At 43.7% G+C, this 9,973-nt stretch overlaps 1 long non-coding RNA gene across 1 annotated transcript; it reads left to right on the forward strand.

The window, feature by feature from the left end:
- The first annotated feature begins 332 nt into the window (after positions 1-332).
- LOC309374739 lies at positions 333-7,477 on the forward strand. The gene is made up of 3 exons (XR_014170700.1): positions 333-419; positions 5,376-5,446; positions 6,734-7,477. It is a non-coding gene; the product is annotated as an uncharacterized lncRNA (long non-coding RNA).
- Positions 7,478-9,973: the final 2,496 nt, after the last annotated feature.

Raw genomic sequence — 9,973 nt, forward strand, 5'->3', positions numbered from 1 at the left:
GAACGGTTTTGGCCAATCCAGCAGCACAAAGCGTCATTGCCTGATTGAAGAGGAGTCACTAGATCTGGCCTCAACATATCAAGAAGTACCCAGAGCTCCCGGACTCTCACCTCCTAAATCTTTGGGTGTGATCCTCAGGAGATTCAGCATGCCTTTAACACATGAAACATTTAGTGTAATAGCTTTTAAAAGCCTATATTTGCTGATGTAGACATTTCATTAAGAGCCTGTCACATTTCTAAAATAACAATATCCATGAGCAACAGTCACCTGTCAAGATCTACAAAAGGAAGACCCTGTACAACTCATTTGTTTCAGGGAAAGAGAGACATTGGGTGACAGCTGGAGCCTGGAAAGACAAGCAGATATGTGTCTGCTCAGGAGTAAGTCCAGGTGAGATCAACAGGACTTCCTTTCAGGTAAGTGAGTAGAAGATGTATGTTTGGGTTTAGTGGGGGGAAATATTATACAGTACAATCTTATGCACCTCTATTCAGTTTAGACTTACTTCTGAGTAGACATGGATAGGAATGTGCTGCTGTTAATTCATTTTAATTTTGTATATAGTTAAATAGGCTGCTATAGAACAAGGAAATAAATGGGCTAAATAAGCAAAAGATGTTTTCAAAGTGTGAACGTCCTCTCCATGAGAATAAATGTGCCTGGGCAATGCCTGCCCCCATTAAAGTGAATGACAAACTTTCCTTTGCCTTCACAGGAGCTAAGATTTCACTCAATGTGACACAAGCAGATTATTTCCAAACAGACTGTCTTTTTGTGTTTTCTAGAAGGCATCAGGGCTTCTTTAAAACGTAAGTGTCTGCCAAGAGCCATCGAGCTTTGAACACATGTTTGGCTTTCTTGAAAACCATTGGCAAACTTCAGCTGCTGTATTTCAGACAGGCCTGGATCTCATTGTTGGGTGGGAAAAAATCCACCCTAATGAAAATAAACAGGTTAAGGCTACAACTCCTTACACGCTTACTTAGGAGCAAGTCTCGTTGAACTTAACAAGAATTACTTCTCAGGTAGACATGCAAAGGATTTTGCTGTCAAAGCCATTCATTGTTTAGCAGCAACACAAAAATCGAATGAAATGAAAGGCTTTGTTTCATAATTGTGTGTAGCCTGATCTTGCATGAACTCACCATAGAAGACTTTTTCTGTGCTGCCCTAGAGGGCAGACCTAGGGGCTCGCCCCCAGTTCCACTAGCCCCATGCCTAGAATCCACAGGTCTGAGCAGTTTTCCCTTCCCTGCTTCTTTCTCAGGGAAAACCCACTCTTTCGTGCTAAATCGGAGCAAATGTCAGTTTGGAGAAAACCTGTAGCTTGAGTGCTACAGAATAGTTTTCCCTGGGGGAAAGCAGCACAACAAGAGGAAGTATGGATAAGCCCTGTGTCAAATGGGCTGAAGTAGCAGAAGGGTAGATTTCAACAGAACATCAGGAGAAAAGTCTTGACGGTAAAAGCTGTTTGGCAGTGACCTTGGTTGTGCAAACGGCTTAAAAATGCAGCTAAGCTGTTCTTTTTCTCAGTTTGGATCAAAGCTAGTTGGGGGGGGAACACATCAAAACACAGTATTTCATTAGAAAGAACAGGATAGATACAAGATAGGTATTGATTTGGACTAACTTCATGCACGTACCATTTACCAAAACAGAGAGCGGAGTGCACTCGATGAAGAGTCTCAAGGTGGAAACTGGGGGTGGGGTTAGGGATTTTCTACATCAGACAGGTGGTGAACATGATGTCCTCGTCATGTTCAAAGAAGACGAAGAGGAGTTTGGATTTGATATCCCGCTTTATCACTACCCGAAGAAGTCTCAAAGCAGCTAACATTCTCCTTTCCCTTCCTCCCCCACAACAAACACTCTGTGAGGTGAGTGAGGCTGAGAGACTTCAAAGAAGTGTGACTAGCCCATGGTCACGCAGCAGCTGCATGTGGAGGAGCGGAGACGCGAACCCAGTTCACCAGATTACAAGTCCACAACTCTTAACCACTACACCACACTGACTCACATAAAGAACCTTTCAGCAGAGAGAGAGAGAACATCAAATACAGTGGTACCTTGGTTCTCAAATGTAATCCATTCTGGAAGTCCGTTCTACTCCCCAAACCATTCAAAAACCAAGATGCAGCTTCCGATTGGCTGCAGGAGCTTCCTTCACTCAAGAGGAAGCTGCGTTGGACGTTGAGCTTCCAAAAATGTTAAAAAACCGGAACATTTACTGCCGGGTTTTCGGCGTTCAAGAACCAAGGTACGACTGTACTGTAGCTGTTCTCCAGAAGTATTTACAGGACATTGAGTATTTCCTAAAAACAACAGAGCACGGAGTTCAGAAATGGAAGAAAGGAACTTAGAAGCAAGCTGGCAACCAATGTAAGAATCCACAATGGCTGAGTGGGGGACCTTTGCTGAAACTATTCCTTGTCTCGTGATTAAGAAGGAAAAGGGCATCCCAAAGGGAAGGGCGAGAGTGTGTGGGAGAGAAACCGTTTCTTGCCTTCTGATTAAGAAAGGAAAATACATCCCAAAGGGGTGCATGTGTGAGAGAGAAACATGTCACAACCTGTTTATTGAGCATTCATCGTGATTTGTTTGCACAAAGTTTGGGGGGAGGTAAAGTTTGTAACCCCAACTGCTTACTGAGCATTTGTCTGCAGGGAAGTTATACAATGACATAAGCACTGAAGAGGAGTTCTGCTGGATCAGACCAAAGACCCATCTAATCCAGCATTCTGTTCTCACAGTGGCTAGCCAGACCACCAGCTGGTTGAGTGGTTGGTCAAGTAATGGTTATCCTACATTTTCCAGCACATTTCCACATCACATTCCTTACTGCAAGGGGTGTGTGGGTGTGTGAAGAGAGGGAGGAGGGAGTATTTTGCACTTGAGCACTAAACCCACTTTAATTGTGCAACCTGAATCTACTGTTTGAACCCCACCTGCAAAAGAACAATTGTCTTGGAGGGAAAGAGACTGTTGGAGGTTTTATGTCCCCTATTATGAAGTAGCCATTTAACGTTTGTGTTTTGAGCCAGAGAGCTTTTGCTTGCTCATTAGAAGCTCTCCCTTTCCTAGGAAATACTAGTACTCTTCTCTGTATACTGCATGGCCAACCAATCAGAAACAAGGTCCTTGCTTTTATTGGTCAAAATGGATCTAATTCTACTGAAGTACAAATGGTCTTGTATTACACTAGTCTCGGCAAAAAGAAGGGGGTGGGGACCTTCTCTGAGTTGGGATCTAATCTCAGGCCTTGTTTTAGACACTGTTTTATTATAGATAGACAGTGTTAGACACTGTTTTATTATAGATAGATCCAGAGGAGTTATAAAGCAGAGCTGGAGTCAAGGGATGAGTCCAGTTGGGTTTTTTTCCTGGTATCTCTGCGAGTGAGTCCTTCCCATAAGGATATGCACATGATGTACCATACCTATTGCTTTTCTGAGTCCCAGGTTTCATAAAGATGTTGTTCTGGCACATCATGATAGGGAAAGGTGAAATGTGTCCAGCACAAGCCAGGGTAATCCATTCCAGACATATGTGTAATGCGGGGGGGGAAACAGGTGCAAACAATTGAGCCAGCTGTCAGTAAGCTCCAGTGATTGCTTTTGATAGCTTAATCGTTAGTTGATCCATGTGCAACATTGGCAACATCACTGCCATAGTTGACTGCCTCCTACACATCTGTAAACCTTTTCTAGGTGCTTCTTGACATGAGTGGGAGTCCGCAAAGCCCTGACATCATAGCAGGCTAAATTAGACATGATTGCTGCCATTTCTGTTTTCCTGCTACAGAACACGGAAAGCTGACAAATGTCAATAACTGCTAATAACTCACTAGCCACTACTGTTTGCCACATGCCACGCAAGCCGTGTGCTCCAGCAAGCATCCATCATAACTCATGTAAGCTTGAGAATCTCTGTGTGGATAAAGAAATCGTTATCCAGCCTTTCCATCTATCACTGATGGAACTTACTTCTGAATCAACATGCATTGATTGTGCTGTAAGAAGCTTAGTCCTGTCTGTTACATTTCCACTCATGGGGTGGGGAAATGGATTAAGTGGGCGGGTAAAAACAGGATAGCAGCAGCAAGTGGCAACCCTTCCATCTCGTAGAGTGCATAAGTTCATAAATCGTAAAACTCAGATCCATTTCACTCAGTCAGCTCCACCCTCAGATGTATAATTCATATAACACTTTTTTAAAAAATGTAACACCCCGGGTTCTAACAAACTATGAAGGGATGCGGGTGACGCTGTGGGTTAAACCACAGAGCCTAGGACTTGCTGATCAGTAGGTCGGCGGTTCGAATCCCCACGACAGGGTGAGCTCCCGTTGCTCAGTCCCTGCTCCTGCCAACCTAGCAGTTCGGAAGCACGAAGTGCAAGTAGATAAATAGGTACCACTCCAGCGGGAAGGTAAACGGCGTTTCCGTGCGCTGCTCTGGTTTGCCAGAAGCGGCTTAGTCATGCTGGCCACATGACCCAGAAGCTGTATGGCGGCTCCCTCGGCCAATAAAGCGAGATGAGCGCCGCAACCCCAGAGTCTGTCACGACTGGAATTAATGGTCAGGGGTCCCTTTACCTAACAAACTATGAACTAGTTCTGTATACACCCAACCACTAATCTCTCCCAAGACTTCAGTTTTTCTGCCTCTTTTTCAGGGTGCTTTAGAATTTCTTTATCTTTTCAATGTGTGCAGCAGGATTGAACTTAATATATCATTGTGAAGCAGCTGTGGGTGGTGCATATTCTTTTATTCCCATTAAACACTCTGCAGCCTCCCCTGCTGCCTATGTCTCCTGATCTAAAAAAAAAAAAAAAGAAATCCTGTGGGAGGAATTGCCTCTTTTTAAATGAAGTGTGAGAAGTTGGAAAGGTGACTACTGAGCATCTGATGTGCTCCCTGACTTTGTTTTTGAGATAAGGTTTCATTTTACCATTTTTTAAAAAAAGCTTTCTGCACTGATTTCTTTGAAAAATAAAAATGCTTCTCTCTTGAAAATAATGAACGATGGCCGGGCACGCAATAGGCAGTGTGGTTTCCCTCTGCACCTACATAAAAGCCCAGCTGAGGATGTCATGGGGTTTTCAGGAAGTGAAGGCACCCAGAGAGGCTGCAGGATGCAGATTTGAAGACTGAAAGAAAAGAGGCACACAAACATCGCTAGGCCACCTCAGAAGTCAGCTAAGTGCAGCAAAATAACCTCCACCCTTTCCACAATAATTTCTCCATTTTTTTCTCTCCCTTTTGATCATGTTCAAATGTAATTACTGCTCTTGGTAATTGATGAAGAATAATAGGGGGAAATGCAGGAGAACTTCTGCCAAATACTGTGAGCTGTTGGGTTTGTATTTCACAGAGAGGAACCATCCATGCCTCGTGGCAGAACACTGGGGAACTGATGGGGAATTTCAAAAGCAACTTGCTAAGGTGAGACATGGTAGTCTACTCTTTTTGCATGTGTGTGTGCAGGTAATAAAGACATGGCATGAACTGCAGGTAGGTTTCTGGAATTCTGCATGACCACCAGGCAGCAATTTCTACATTTTACTCTGTGCATATTGTGGTGTGGCCATCTCTCACAGGCATGATTCTATGCCTGGAAAAAGTCTGCATTGGTTCTAAAAGTGGCTGATAATCATGGTCTGGCTGAGACTGCTCAGCTTCTTCCTCCTAGAATTTGCTCTATCAGTGGCCATTCCACCTGGTCTTTCTGTAAATTTCACAGAGCAAGGAACACAGGAATCTGCCTTAAACTGAGTCAGAACACTGCTCCATCTATCTCAGTATCATCTGAACTGCCTGGTAGCAGTGCTGCAGGGATTCAGACAAGGGTCTCTTCCAGCTATACCTGAAGATGCTAGGGCCTAAACCTTCCAGGACCTAAACTTTCTGCATGCACAGCAGATTCGCAATGATCCTCAAGTGCCTCCCCTCCCCTCTTTTCTTCCTATAAGCCATTATAACACAATAAGATACTGATGGATCAGGCCAAAGGCCCATCTAGTTTAACATTCTGTTCTCAGAGACCAACAAGATACCTCTGAGAAGCTTGCGAACTAGACATGAGCGCGACAGTACTGTCCAAACTTACATGCTTCACAAGTGTCCCAGAAAAAGCATCCCATTTTTTATCGTGAGAGAACAGTGGCCATATTGGTTGCCACATTCTCATGCAATTTGTGGGTATGAGTTCTCCCAGGAGAAGCACTTTTGGGGGGCTGGATCTCACACAGTGCCTCAAAACACACATTTTGGGGCTTATGTCTGAAAAGGCGCTTTTAGGGAGGGACCGTGGTGCAAAATCGACTTTGTGCTCTCGTGATTGGAAAAAGGAAGATGGCATCCAGGAAGATGGCGTCTCGAATTTTGGCTTCAAGGTGTTAGAGGGTGTGAACTTGTTTCCCCAGAAACTGGTACTCAGAGGCATAATACCTCTGACATTGGAGGTAGAACATAGGAAGCATCATGACTAGCCCATGAAAGTTTTTTACTTCGTGCGTTTGTCTAATCCTCTTTTAAAGTCATCTAAGTTGGGGGCCATCTCATCATTCTGCCACTGGACCTGTCTAGTCGAGTCTAATTTTAATTTTGGGTGCAGTGCAGGGTGGCTTTGAATGCCTGATAACAACCATAAGTGATGAAGTTATTAAATAATATCTTCAAGTCTTCATTTTTGTCTCTTTTTTTTTACTCCTTACTTGTTTTGGCCTTTAGCATTTCACAGAATCTTCTGTTGACCTCTCGGTTCAGAATTGTTCCTACCACAGTAGCAGCTGTCCCTGCTGAAGAAATCATGGATTCAGTTAAATTCCCCCCAAGCATCTCGAGGCCTTTAGGCATGTGCTATAAATTTAAAAGTTCTAATTATAGCCGTGAGCAGCAGGAATTGCAGTCATGAAAAGCAGCAACAAATGGAAGAATAGCTCAGCAACTGAAAGAGATCGATTTTGCCTTCCCCTCCCCTCTGGGCCATCCTCTCTTGAGGATCTCTGAGGGTACATCTGCCACCCTGAGAAAGCACACCCTCCCGCAGTCACCCAGCAGCTCAACTTATAAACCTACCAAACCTGAGAAGGGACAGGTCTTTGATACATAGCCTCTATTTGCCACAGTTATCTGTCTTGTGAAAAAGTAAACACAAGAGGACATCAAGACGCCCTGCATATTTCTGGTTAGAATTATTCACAGTCAAAACTTTAAGAAAGAATGGGAAAGATTTATAATTTATTTAGGAGACCACTGTAAGCAGATGAAAACATTAGCAGGATTCTAGTAACACTTGTTGTGCAACAAATACTATGGAAAATATGGAGAGATATAAATATGGATGATGAAATAATATGCAGTTGAAAATGTTGACAATATGACCCATGGAGGGGATGGTGGGAAGTCTGGAGATTCAGAGAAATCTCTAAATATGGATATATATTTGGTATTGTTATAAATTTGCACTTGTAAAATCAAATAAAAATTATTTGGGAGGGGGAGAATTATTCACAGTTAATTCTAGGTTTTCTGTCAAGGCACTTCAAAAATTGTTAATATTATTATTTAGACAGAAAGGTGAAATAAGCCCAAACTGTAATGTTTCTAATTCGGTTCCGTTTGAAAGTTTAGCAGAAGGCCAGCTCAATGCCAGCTTTGATTCCACTGCTATGATCCAAAATGGTTATTATAAGTCCGAGTAGCACATCACGGTCAGGGGAAAAGGCAATGTGGTTTGCAGCGACCAGAAAGGTTAATCTAAATTATCCCGGAGATTAGCTCTGAGACAGTGCGCGGTTCCACAAACATCACCGCTGGTGTCCTGAGCAGTGATCTGATACTCTTTGCTTTTGTTAGCATTTGCAGGGAGACTAATCCAGAAAACTCGGGCGAGGTGAAGACATAATTTTATAGGTGAAGTTGTCAGTCTCCTTGGGTGAGTTATGGGGCTCGACTGACAGTGGAACAGTAGCGTGGAAGTTACAGGTCAAGATGCTCCAAAGGAGCTTTCGCTGAACAAAGCAACCCAAAAGGCAAAGGCGTAAAATTGCAGTCTCTATAAAACATAAGGCAGCAGGGCCTCGCGTTGTGAAAATGGCAGCGCTTCCAGTTTGTTAGGTATGATCTGAATGATCATAGTAGCTCGGAATAAATGGGCAGACAAGAAATCTTCGCAAAACAATAAAGACCATACTTGTGGCAAAGCAACATTCCTCCCCTACCCCTTTTATAAGAACCTTCCTTACACTGGCTCAGTTCATTGGTCCATCGAGCTCAGGCTACCAACACTGACTGGCAGCAGCGACCCTTCAGGGTTTCAGGCAGGGTCTTTTTTCATACCTGGAGTTGCCAGGGCTCTTCTGTATGCAAAGCAAATGCTCCACAGCTATTCCCACCAATGAACTCATCCCTGCTATCCTTTTAGCATAAAGAGATTGAGATCTACCTGGCTTAAGCTCCGTCGCAGTTATTATTCAAAGAAAACAAGCACCTAACCCTCATGAAAGTGGAGGTCTTGAATGTGCATCATCTGCTAAACAATAACTTGGGCTTTTTTTTTTTGCAAACTGTCTTGTGATAAGACTTTCTAAAAGACAGGCTAGAAATGACTTCCTACAAAACAGCTATCGCAGCCAAAAAATTAAAGATTGCACAATAAGCTGGGGTGGTTATGCCATTTCAGTAAACGAGTGACATTTTCTCACAACTCTAATGTAGGGTGATCACAGAATACAGGAGCCAGGACTGTGCAGGTTAGGATTCTGAGTGACAATAGCAAGACTAAAAGTCATTCACCATCCAGCTATCTTCCCTGTTTCCAACTAGGGAGCAATGCTGCTTTACTGCCAGTACCATCTGTCCTCAGATGCTTCTGCCTGCACACTGCAACTACCTGTTCTGTGTTTTCTTGCCCTCTTCATAGTGGTGTTTCATGAGGTCGCTCACCAGAACCAGCATGGTGTAGTGGTTAAGAGCGGTGGACTCGTAATCTGGTGAACCGGGTTTGCGTCTCCGCTCCTCCACATGCAGCTGCTGGGTGACCTCGGGCTAGTCACACTTCTCTGAAGTCTCTCAGCCCCTCTCACCTCACAGAGTGTTTGTTGTGGGGGAGGAAGGGAAAGGAGAATGTTAGCTTCTTTGAGACTCCTTCGGGTAGTGATAAAGTGGGATATCAAATCCAAACTCTTCTTCTTCATCATCTGTTTTTCAGCACCATGCAAATTCTCATCCTTTAATTTTAAAAAAACAAACTGAAAAAAGCAATTAATGTGACATTAAACCAAGATATTATAGCCGTGATAACATCAAATTCCATGTATATTTAAGGCTTTGTCCTAGAAAGTTACACCTCCCAACTCCAGAATGCTACTATCACTCTGAAAGAAACTCCTACAAGTCCCATAGTCATGCTTTATCTGGCTGATATATGTATCTCACCATCCTCACAAAAGAAATATGGTTGGACTAGATGAAACTCATGGTCCCTTCCAACACTACAGTTCTATGTTGTGGTGGTTGGGATTCTAGTTTCTCCATTACTGGGAAGTCCCAAAGTTTAGTGTAACAGTTCTGGATATTCAGACCCAAGGTCTTTTCGCAATGCTAGTCAGCAACGTTTGAGCGGCTGGCAGCCACCAGAATGGTCGCTGCTGGTCACTGCTCCCCACTCAGCACATGCACAGTTTCATAGTGTCATGTTAACAGTCCCTCTGCCTCCTCTACTGTCTTGAGATGCCCTCCAGCAACAGCACTGCCCTCCACATCATGCAGTAACACACGCAGGTGTTTAATGCGTCTTTGCTTTTAATGGTTTTCCCCGCTCTGTAAATAGCAGCCACTGGTGTGCTGGGATGATAGCAGGATATCCACAGGATCTCAGCAGGATCACAGCAATAAGGATGGCAGTTTACCCTTTTCCTCCCATGCTTCAGTGCTGATGAAAACTGCTCCTCTGAAGCTGCTGTTTGC

Source organism: Podarcis melisellensis, assembly GCF_964234715.1.
Source record: "Podarcis melisellensis genome assembly, chromosome: 7".
NCBI classification, from domain to species: domain Eukaryota; kingdom Metazoa; phylum Chordata; class Lepidosauria; order Squamata; family Lacertidae; genus Podarcis; species Podarcis melisellensis.